This window comes from Rhinoderma darwinii, chromosome 3 (genome assembly GCF_050947455.1).
Source record: "Rhinoderma darwinii isolate aRhiDar2 chromosome 3, aRhiDar2.hap1, whole genome shotgun sequence".
Lineage (NCBI taxonomy): Eukaryota > Metazoa > Chordata > Amphibia > Anura > Rhinodermatidae > Rhinoderma > Rhinoderma darwinii.
Genome location: NC_134689.1, coordinates 235996753 through 236009105, shown reverse-complemented (window position 1 = coordinate 236009105; position 12353 = coordinate 235996753). Strand labels below are relative to the sequence as shown.

Sequence of the window (12353 nt, the reverse complement as noted above, 5' to 3'; positions counted from 1 at the left end):
CACAATGTACTTTACCCCTGCAACAATGCAACCAATGCCTCTTATGCCAGTCAAAATGCCTCCATGACAACCAAAATGGCCCCAATGCTAGCTTCAATGCCCTATATGCCAGCCACAATGTCGTAAATGTCTCACATACCAACCAATCACAAAGCCCCCATGATAGTTATGAAATCCTCACAACAGCCACAAATGAAATCAACAATGTCCCTTATCCCAGACACAATGCCCCATGATGACAACCAGGGCTGGCCTTAGGGGTGTGCGACAGGTGCCATTGCACAGGTCGCATCACTCCAGCAGGAGGAAGGGGACGCTGTGCTGGCTCCCTTCACCTGCATGTGTTTCAGAACCTTTTCTTAGTGGCGTCGCTACTGCTGTAGCAGCCATAGCGGCTGCTAGCGGCGACATTGGGCCGGTGGCGCCGATAGCAGCCGCTTTGGCTGCTACAGCAATAGCAACACCATATTCAATATAATCTGCGTGCTTAGAACGTAAATACTATTGAACGCTATAGCAGAGCAGAGAGGTACTAGATACTGTCACTGAAGCTCCCTGAAGGAGCCGAATCCCCGTGTGGCCAGGGATTCCCCACCTGGACGTAGAGCTTGATGTCTCTGTCCATATATGGACAGTGACATCAGGGGCAACTCCTAAAGCGAAACCCCATCCACAGTGTTGCTGATGCTGTGACCGGGGAGTCCACTCCAGGAGAAGCCTGACGTCACGGTCCATAAATGGACAGAGACGTCAGGGGCTTCTCCTGGAGTGTAAATTCAACACCAAGACCAGGAATTCCACTCTAGGAGAAGCCCCTGACATTACTGTCCATATATGGACAGACACATAAAGTGCTCTGTCCAGTAGTGGAATCCCAGGCCACAGGGGGATTACGAACCTTCAGGGAGCTACAGTGGTGTGTTCTACAGGAGTGCTATCTATATAGGGGCTGTGTGGCACTATCTACATAGGGGCTGTGTGGCACTATCTACATAGGGGCTGTGTGGCACTACCTACAAGGGGGCTGTGTGGCACTACCTACAAGGGGGCTGTGTGGCACTACCTACAAGGGGGCTGTGTGGCACTACCTACAAGGGGGCTGTGTGGCACTTCCTACAAAGGCAAGAAGGAAAGACAGTAAGGCAGCACTTCCAAAATGAATGGCAGCTTTATTCTCCCATGCAACGTTTCAGTCCAGCAGGACCTTTCTCAAGCTTGAGAAAGGTCCTGCTGGACTGAAACGTTGCATGGGTGAATAAAGCTGCTATTAATTTTGGAAGTGCTGTCTCGCTGTCTTTTCTTCTTGTCTACTCCAGGGGACCATGGATCAGGACCCGGAGAGGCATGCACCCACAACTGGTCGAATGCTGTGGAACTTTTTTGTCTTTGCACTACCTACAAGGGGGCTCTGTGTGGCACTATCTACAAGGGGGCTGTGTGGCACTATCTACAGGGGGCTGTGTGGCACTATCTACAGGGGGCTGTGTGGCACTATCTACAGGGGGCTGTGTGGCACTATCTACAAGGGGCTGTGTGGCACTATCTACAGGGGGCTGTGTGGCACTATCTACAGGGGGCTGTGTGGCACTATCTACAGGGGGCTGTGTGGCACTATCTACAGGGGGCTGTGTGGCACCATCTACAGGGGGCTGTGTGGCACCATCTACAGGGGGCTGTGTGGCACCATCTACAGGGGGCTGTGTGGCACCATCTACAGGGGGCTGTGTGGCACCATCTACAGGGGGCTGTGTGGCACCATCTACAGGGGGCTGTGTGGCACCATCTACAGGGGGCTTTGTGGCACTATCTACAGGGGGCTGTGTGGCACTATCTACAGGGGGCTGTGTGGCACTATCTACAGGGGGCTGTGTGGCACTATCTACAGGGGGCTGTGTGGCACTATCTACAGGGTGCTGTGTGGCACTATCTACAGGGGGCTGTGTGGCACTATCTACAGGGGGCTGTGTGGCACTATCTACAAGGAGGCTGTGTGGCACTACCTACAAGGGTGAGAAGAAGAGACAGTAAGGCAGAACTTCCAAAATGAATCGAATTTTAGTTCTTAGTGAGAGTGGCGGGCTGATGGTCATTTTACTGTGAGTGGGGGCTGATGGTCATTTTACTGTGAGTGGGGGGCTGATTTTTTTTCCAGGGATGCCTCAAGTCTAAAAAGGTTGGAAACCTCTTTACTAGGCTACACTATCACACCGGCCTATGCAAGGATCCCGTCGTGGGAACTGGGTCTAGGTGAGTACAATTTTTTTTGTGGGCACTGTCTACAGGAAGGCTGTATGGCACAATCTCCAGGGGGCACTATCTACAAGGAGGGACTGTGTGTGTAGCCAGGGGAGGGGGGCACTATACTGTGTGGAGGCAACTATGCAGACATTATACTGTGTAGGGGCACTACAGGAGGCAATAAACTATGTATGGCACTTAGGGGGCATAATACTTTGTGGACACAATTAGAGGGCAAATTACTATCCTTGAAGAGGTTATAATATATTATTAAATATTATTATTATACTGAATGATGGCACTAAAGGGTCATTATACTGTGTCGGGCACTATATAGGTCATTATACTGCGGGGGGTATTATAATTTTTTATGGGGCATTTTTTTATTATGGGATGGGGCACCCAAAAATAATTTCACACAGGGTGCCATCTATCCGGAGGACGGCCCTGCTGACAATAATGCCCTCAATGACTCTTATGCCAGTCAAAATATCCCCATGACAACCACAGTGACCCCAATGATAGCAACAATACCCTCCATGCCAGCCACAATGCCACAATGGGAGCTATAGTGCCCCATGCTAGTTACTTTGACCTCATGACAGCCACTATTCCCCTGCAACACAATGCCACAATGCGACTATGACAACTACAATGCCCTCACTGTCAATTTTACCAGCCACAATGCCAAAATAAACACCTCAATGCTCTCCATGCCAGCCATACGGATTCCAATCTCAGCCACCTTGCCACCATAAAAGTCAAAATGTCACCATGTTAATCACAATCCCCAAATGCCTAATATGCTCGATGATAACCACGATGCCCACAATGTCCACCATCCCAGCCACAATACCTCCCATGGCAGCAGCAAAGCCCAAGTGACAGTCACAATGCTCCCTTTAGAGCCACTATTCCCCATGACTCCCACATTGTCCCTTATACCAGCCACAAAACCCTCCAGCCACAATGCCCTCAATTCTCCCTTTGCCAACGACAATGCAAAAATGACAGCCACAATGCCCTCCATGCAAGTCACAATGCCTATCATGGCCCTATGCAATTTAGAATAGAACTATACTAACCAGAATGGCCCTAATACAAGCCACAATTTCATAATGACAACCACTATATGCCTTACCCAAATTGGAATTCCCCAATGCTAGCCACACTGGTACCAATTCAAATAACAATGTCCAAATGCCAGCCACAATGCCCCCATAAGAGCAACTATGCCCCAGTGACAGACACAATGTGCCTTATCCCAGCCACAGTAGCTCTATTACAGTTACAATTTCCTCCATGCCAGCCAATATGCTCTCAAATCTACTTTTGCCAATACAAATTCCCCATGACAGCCACAATGTCCTCCATGCCAGCCATTTTTTCTCTCAAAGCCCCTTATACCAGCGAAATGCCACAATGACATCCACAAACCTTTAATGCTCCTACGCCAGCCACAATTTCCTAATTTTCCCCTTTGACAGCTACAATGCCCCATATGCCAGCCACAATGCCCTCACTTCCCCTTTTGCCAACCACCACATGACAGACACTAATCCCCTATGCAAGCCATAATGACACCTGACAGCCAAAATGCTGTCATAGCATCTGCTATGTACCTCATCCAAGCCAAAATGACCCCAATATTAGTCACAATGTCCACCCAGCCAGCCACAATGCCAACCAACCACAAAAGCCTTCATGAAAGATACAATGTACAGTGTCCATCATCCCTCCCACAATTCCCTTATGCCAGCCACATTGACCTTAATGATCCATTAGCCATTTGCAAAACAACTATGACAACCACACTGCCACATGACAACCAAAATGCCCTCATGACAACTACAATACCCACTTTACCAGTCACAAAGCACAAATAAAAACCACAATGCCTCCAAAAAAGTCACAATGCCATCATGACAGCCACATTGTCTCTAATCCCAGTCACGGTGTGTCCCCATGAAAGCCACATTGTCCCCTGACAACCACAATCCTGGAATGCATCATATACCAGAAACAAAGACACCAATATCAATTAGAATTTCCTGAGGACAACCACAATGCTCCCAATACCAGCCACAAAGCCCCCATGAATGCCACTATGTCCTTCATAGCATTAAAATTACCCTGCATGCCTCCTATGTGTACTCCAATGCCCCAGTGACAACTACAAAGCCTTACATGGCAACAGTAATAGGCAAACCACAAAACAACCATGACAACCAGAATGGCCCTTGATGGTTTAATTGCCCCCTTGACAAATACAATGCCTCATTGCCCACCATAGCAGCCACAATGCCCACAAAATACACAATTCCTCCATGACAGTCACACTGTGTCTAATCCCAGCCACAATATGCCCATGAAAGCCGCAATCCCTGAATTCCTTATATGTCAGCACACAATGACAATTATAAATTCCTCGAGGACAACCACATTGCGCTCATTTCTCCCTATGACGAACACAATGACTTCCATGCCAGCGACAATTCCCACATGACAACAAAACTTTCCTAATGGGAAAGGGGAGATGGTGATAAATGTGTATGCTGGAATGTAAATGCAATGTACCCATGTGTAGAGCACATAGGCATTTACAATGCCCTTAAATATCTATAGCCAATATATGTACTACGAGACATATATCCTTATATACCAGGAATGTATTACCACACCACTGAAAGTCCAGAGCTAGAAACTTGCCTGATAATTATCAGTAATTAATAATAATATTAATTACCAGTCATTTGATTCCTCTATTGCCGCTGTCTGGAGGATTCCATATCTTGCTTTTCTTTCCTTTCAAATAGACACCTAGGAGAAAAAAAATCAAGAAAGAGGTGTGATAATACGTTCCTGGTATATGCTATAGATGTATTGGAAACAGTAAAGAGATTTTAGTGTGACTAGTTTCTAATGAAACCTCCAAATATTTTAAGGGCCAATTAAACCCTTTCTGTGATACATTCTGAGGGGCCAAACTAGAGATCCCACCTCAAGTCTTCCTATCCAAGACTATGCACCGATCACCCCATCCCGACTAGAAGTCACAAGTAGAATATAATTGTCTCTAATCACAACTCCTAAATTAGTTACCAATCACACCAAAGATCAGATGCCAAGAAGAAATAGCACTCTCCTTCACACCTGTATAAAACAGAAAACCATTCTACAATCAATTCAGTGGACCATTTACAACTCCTGTATGACATGGACCTAAATGTGGCCTAGAGAGGACACAGTACAGCTAATATCATCCATCAGGAAAAATATCACATATTCAATAAAGACCTCACATGCGCCAAGTTAGGACACACAGTGATATCACTAGTAGCTAAAATAGCTGGATATGGGGCAGCAACTTCTGACTAAATCCCTAGAGAGACAAATATTCAGAGAGGTAGGGCAAATGTGGTGCCTATTTTCAAAAAAGGCTCGAGGTCTTCCCCGGGTAATTATAGACCAGTAAGCTTAACATACATCGTGGGGAAAATGTTTGAGGGGGTATTGAGGGACTATATACAGGATTATGTGACAAAAAATTGTATTATAAGCGACAGCCAGCACAGCTTTACTAAGGACAGAAGTTGTCAAACTAACCTGATTTGTTTTTATGAAGAGGTGAGAAGAAGCCTAGACAGAGGGGCAGCTGTGGATATAGTGTTTTTTTTAACTTTTCAAAGGTATTTGACAGTGTCCCTCATAGATGTCTAATGGGTAAATTAAGAACTATAGGTTTAGATAGTATCGTTTGTAATTGGATTGAGAATTGGCTCAATGTGGTCAATGATTCCTACTCTGAATGGTCCCTGGTTATAAGTGGTGTACACCAGGGTTACCTACCGGAGGCGCTTTGTCTGTATGTGTTTCCTTTTGTTGTCTGGTGTTATGTGTTGTGTGTCCATATATTCAAAAGTGCTCTTATATCTGTCACTTTTCACTTTACTGGGGGGGGGGGGGCGGTCTCCCTGACTATTGCACTGATTTGACGCGAACATGGTACAGTTATTGCCGTTATATCTCTCTTATCACTCAATTCTGATAGGTGGGAGGCTACCTTTTACTGTTGTTCTTATACATGTATATATATGCATACTGTTGTTACACTATGATACTTCATTTAAATGTATTGCACTGCGTGCAAATTTCTTTTTTTTTTGTGAAATGTTTCTGTATTGTTATATTTTCAAAATAAAAATCTTTGATAAAGAAAAAAAATAAGTGGTGTACACCAGGGTTCTGTGCTGTGACCACTATTATTCAACTTACTTATTAATGATATAGAGGATGGGATTAATAGCACTATTTCTATTTTTGCAGATGACACCAAGCTATGTAATATAGTTCAGTCTATGGAAGATGTTCGCGAATTGATCCCATGACACACGCAATCTCTGTTATCTCCGCCATAATGCCTCAATGAGAGCCACTATGCTGTCAATTGCCACTATGCCGGCCACAAAGCCCCCATGCCAGCCACAGTGCACTTTATCCCAGCAGCAATGCCGGCGATACCCCTTATCCCTGCTACAATGACCGCCAAAATGTACCCCATGCAACACACAAACTCCATGAACATGCAACTCCATGCAAACTAAAATACCCCCCATGACAGCCACAAAGCTCCCATGTAAGATACAATGCGCCAATGAAGACAATGCCCTCAATGCCCCCAAGGCAGCCACAATGCCAAATGTTAGCAACAAACTTCCTGTAAAAGTTACTATTGTCCTCATGAAACCCACAATGTCTTTTATAACAGGCACAATGCCACTATGACAGCCAAAATGCCCTCCATGCAAGTCGCAATGCCCTCAATTCCACATTTCTTAATCACAATGCCTCCATTACAGCCACAAAGCCTTCATAAAATCAACACTCTCTCTCATGCAACCACAATGTTTTTTATCCATGCAACAATGGTGTCAATGCCCCTTATGCAAGCCCCAATGCCAAAATGTAAACCACAGACCGTCTATGCTCCTTTGAAAGCCACTATGCCCCTATGAAAGCCACAATGCCCATACTTCCCCCTTTGCTAATAAGCACATGACAGACACATGAAACCCGCTAGGTCCCTTATCCCAATCAAAATATCCCCAATGTTAGCCACAAATTGTCACATTGTCCCATAGCCCAGTCACAATATGTCCATTACAGACACAATGCTCTCAATTCCCCTTTTGCCAATGACAATGCGGGAATGACAGACACAATGCCCTCCATGCCAGTCACAATGCCATTAATGGCCCTATGCCAACTAGATTGCCCCTATTCTACCCACAATGTCCCTAATGCAAGCCACAATGGCCACATAACACCCGCTATATGTCTTATCCAAATGCACCAATCCCAGCTACAATGGCTCCCATTTAAGCAACAATGCCCTCATAAGTGCCACTGTGCCCGCATGACATTCACAATGTCCCTTATTCCAGCCACAATATCTCCATTACAGTCACAAGCCCCTCCATGCCAGCCACATTGCCCTTAATGCCTCCTTAGCCATTCGAAATACAGCCAATTAACCACAATGCCCTTAATGCCTCTTCTGACAACCACAATGCCCCATGACAACCAAAATTCTCTCATGACAACTATGATAATGCAAATCTCAATGCCATAATGACACTCACTATATGCCTTATTCAAGTCGGAATGCTCCAATACCAGCCACAATGGCTCCCATTCAAACAACAATGTCCAAATGCCAGCAACAACGCTCCCATAAGAGCCACTATGACATAGTGATACACAAAATGTGCCTTATCCTAACCATAATAGCTTCATTATAGGTGCAATGCCCTCCATACCAGCCACTATGCCCTCAATTCTGTTTTTGCCAATAATACTGCCGCATGACAGCCACAATGACCTCCATGCCAGTTATATTTCTCTCAAAGCCCCTTATGCCAGCCGAATGCCACAATGACATCCACAAACCTTCAATGCCCCTACTCCAGCCACAATGTCCCCATGACAGCCAAAACTTCCTAAATTATCCCTTTGACAGACACAATGCCCTCCATGCCAGACACAAGGCCCTCACTTTCCCTTTTGCCAACCACCACATGACAGACACGTCCCCTATGCTAGCAATAATGACACCTGGCAGCCGAAATTCCCTCATGACAGCTGCTATGTCCAAAAAGCCAAAATGCCCTCAATATTTGCCAACGAACTGCAAAAACCCCATCATAGTCACAATGCCCCTGACAGTCACAATGTACCCATGAAATAACCAATATTTCACATCACAGCCAAAAAGCCTCCATAAAAGATGCAGTGTACGGTGTTCCTCATCCCACCCACAATGCACCTTATGCCAGTCACATTGCCCCCAATGCCCCATTAAGAAAAGAACCATGACAACCACAATGCCCTCAATGCATCTTATGACAACCACACAGCCCCCATGACAACCAAAATGCCCTTATGACAACTACAATGACCAATTTACCAGTCACAAAGCCCAAATAAAAACCCCAATGCCTCCAAAAAAACTCACATTGCCATCATGACAGCCACCCTGTCTCTAATCCCAATCATGGTGCCCCCATGAAAGCCACAATGTCCGCTGACAACCATAATTCTGGAATGCACCATATACCAGCAACAAAGACACCAATGTTGATTTGAATTTCCTGAGGAAAAACACAATGCTCCCTATGCCAGCCACAATGCTCCTATGAAGGCCACAATATTCACTGTAGCAGTAAAATTACTCTGAATGCCTCCTATATCTTCCCCAATGCCCTATAACAACTATAAAGCTTTACATGGCAACATCAATAGGCCAACGGCAAAACAACTATGACAGCCACAATTCTCCTCGACGGCTAATTGACCCTTGATAGCTATAATGCCTCAAGAGCCATTTTATCAACCACAATGCCGATAAAAATACCTCAATGCTCTCCATGCCAGCCCTAATGCCCACAATGTTGCTTATCTCAGCCACTACTTCTTTATTACAGCCACAACGAGCTTCAAGCCAGCCGCAGTGCATTCAATTCCTTTTTTGCCAACCACAATGGGATTATGCCAGTTACAATGCCCTTCGTATCACCCAGAACGCCCCCAATGGCCCCTTTCCCAAAAAAATAGCCTGCATACCACCCACAATGCCCCCATAATAGCTACAATGCTGATATGACAACCGCTATATCCCTTTTTCCAGTCAGAATTCCCTCATGCCAGCCACAATATACGTTATCCCTGCAACAACGTGGTCAATGGACCTTATGCTCGCTACAAAGCCTCTATGCCCACCACAAGCCTTTAATGCCCCTACGCCGGCAACAAATCCCCATTATAACTAAAGTGCCCTCCCTTCCTCCTTTGCCAGTTACAATGACCTCCATGCCAGCCAGAATGCCCTTAATTTTCTATTTGCCAAACACAATATCTCCAAGACAGCCACAAAGCCCTCATGTCAGCCATAATGCCACATTCCAGCCACAATGCCCCCATGCCAGACACAATGCCCCAATGACAACTACAAACCTTTAATAACCGTATGCCAAACATACTGCCTCCCTAACTGGCAAAATGTCCTCACATCCCTTTTGGCCTTAGAATACCTGCTATATCCCTTATCCCAGCCTTAATGCCCCAACGTTAACCACAGTGTTCACCATGCCAGCCACATTGCCAACCAACCACAAAGCCCCATGACAGCCACTAAAACCCCATGAAAGTCACAATGGCACCAATAAATCAACAAAAACCCATATCCAGGCCAAAATATCCTTTTGACAGCTACAATGTCTACAGTATCTCTATTTCCACTCACAATGCCCTTAAAACCCATTATGCCAGCCACATTGCCCTCAATGCCCTAAACCGACCACAATACAACCATGGCAACCACAACGGCCTCAATGCCCATGTGACAACTACAATGCCCCATGACAATGTTCCCATAACATTCGCAAAATCCCTTATCTCCGCCAAAATGCCCTGATGACACCTACAATGTCTCTTATCTCACCCACTATGTCTTTATTACAGCCACAATGAGCTCAATGCCAACCACAATGGGATTATGTCAGTTACAATGCCCTTCATGTCAACCACAATGCACTCAATGCCCCCTTTTCAAAAAGAAAGCCTCCATACCACCAACAAATGCCCCCATACCAGGCACAATGCTGTCATGACAACAGCTATATCCCTTTTCACAATTCCCCCATGCCAGCCACAATGTACATTATCCCCAAAATAATGCCGCCAATGCTCCTTATGCCAACCAAAATGCCCCAATGAACAACACAATTTGCTTAATGTCTATTATGACAGTCACAATGCCCTGTGACAACAAAAATCTCCTCCATGCCAGCCACAATGCCCTGAATAACCCATATGCCTACTAAAATGTCCCTATGACAATCGCAAAGCATTCTGTAACCCAGAATGTCAAATATGTACTTTATCCATGCAGCAATACCATAAATGGCACTTATGCCCCAATGACGACCACGAACCTTTAATGCCCATATGCCAATCATATTAGCTCCATACCAGCCACAATGCCCTCTTGTCCCCCTTTGCAAACCACGATGACTAAATGACAACCACATACTTTCAATGCCCCTATGACAGCCAAAATGCTCTCACTTGCCAGTCACAATGTACTCACTTCCCCATTGCTAATTACAAAGCCCCAATGCCAGCATGATGGCACGTTAGCCGCAATGCCACTATGAAATCAACAATGCTCCTTTTCCCGGTCAAAATGCCCCCTGGACAGCTACAATGTCCACAATGCCCCTTAATCCAGGCAAAATGCCACCATGACAACAATAATGTCCCTCAACCCAGCAAATATGGCCTATGACAACCGCAATGCCCTCTATGACTCTTATGGCAGCAACAATACCCTCCATGCCAGCCACAATGCCCTTAATGTCTCATGATACAATGCCATCAAGGCAGCCACAGTGCCACATGAGAGATAAAGGCCACATGACAGTCACTATTTCCCTACAACAGCTAATATTCGGCTATAAAAATTACAATTCCCTCACTGTCAATTTTACCAGCAACAATGGCCAAGTATACACCTCAATGCTTTCCAGGCAGCCACAATGCATCCATGACAGTCATTTTATTTAGGAAATAGGGAGAAAGGGAAAGAGTTGTGGTTCTTTTGTAAAATTGAGAGTAATAAAAATAATAAACTTTATTGACTAATTAATTTTAACATTATAAAATATTTTTTTTTACAAATGTCCAATGTAGGTCAGAATAAATTGCAGTGCAGGTGACCCCTTATCCTGCACTATAAGAGCAAAATTTGCCTATTAATAGTTAACCGTCCAATGCTATTATCATACAAAAACCATATTCAGATCTTAGGCTGAAATTGATAAATAAATTATTTTAAATTGTGCTTTATTCTCTACTCTATGGTGGACTGAGTAGAGATCTGATAACAGTGGTATAATGATTATTATTCCAAGTGTGCTTATATTGTGTGCACTGAATAAATCAGCTTTTCTGCTAGTCAGTGGACACTGTATCAATTTCCTAGAGTTCTCTTATGTGCACCGAGTGTATCATAAATGTTGTTGGTTAGTAAACATTCTATCAATTTCTTGAGATTCTCATGAATGCACTGAGTGATCAGCATTCAATGTTAGTTAATAGGCATTGTATCCATTTGTTGAGGTTCTCTTGTATATATTGAATATCTCAGCATTAATTGTTATTCAATAATCACTATTACAGCGTCTCTTCTTTGGTATAAATACCAAATATAATAGGCAGAAGCACGATAGAATATTGTGCTAGAGTTTGAGCATTTAAATTGTAGTTGCTGAACAGTGATGCGGTAGCCTGTATGAATAAGCGCCACAAAAATGCCCCAATTCTTAAGTGCTTGCTGTCAGTTTTCACCTTGTGTTCGTGGGAACTCATAGGCAGCAGCACATTAAGGTATTTTAGCTAAATAGCCTGTGTGTTCCACCTTTGTAGATGGTGCACACTTATAATCCTCACTATTGGGGTCAGCAGCGTTCTAATTGTCGTGCTGAAATTTTTAGTTGTTTAAACAGCGAAAATGCCCCAGTTCTTAAGTGCTTGCTGTCTTCACCTTGTGTTCGTGG

General features: G+C 44.6%; 1 long non-coding RNA gene across 8 annotated transcripts in view; it reads right to left on the bottom strand.

The window, feature by feature from the left end:
- LOC142749471 (uncharacterized) overlaps window positions 1–12353 on the bottom strand; it is a 166114-nt gene that overhangs the window by 15027 nt on the left and 138734 nt on the right. For 7 of the 8 annotated variants that reach the window (XR_012882415.1, XR_012882417.1, XR_012882416.1 and 4 more), the window contains one exon: window positions 4985–5058. The exons of the other annotated variant lie outside the window; for it this stretch is intronic. This is a non-coding gene — a long non-coding RNA (uncharacterized LOC142749471). The remainder of the gene's footprint in view (window positions 1–4984; window positions 5059–12353) is intronic. 8 annotated transcript variants of the gene reach the window in all.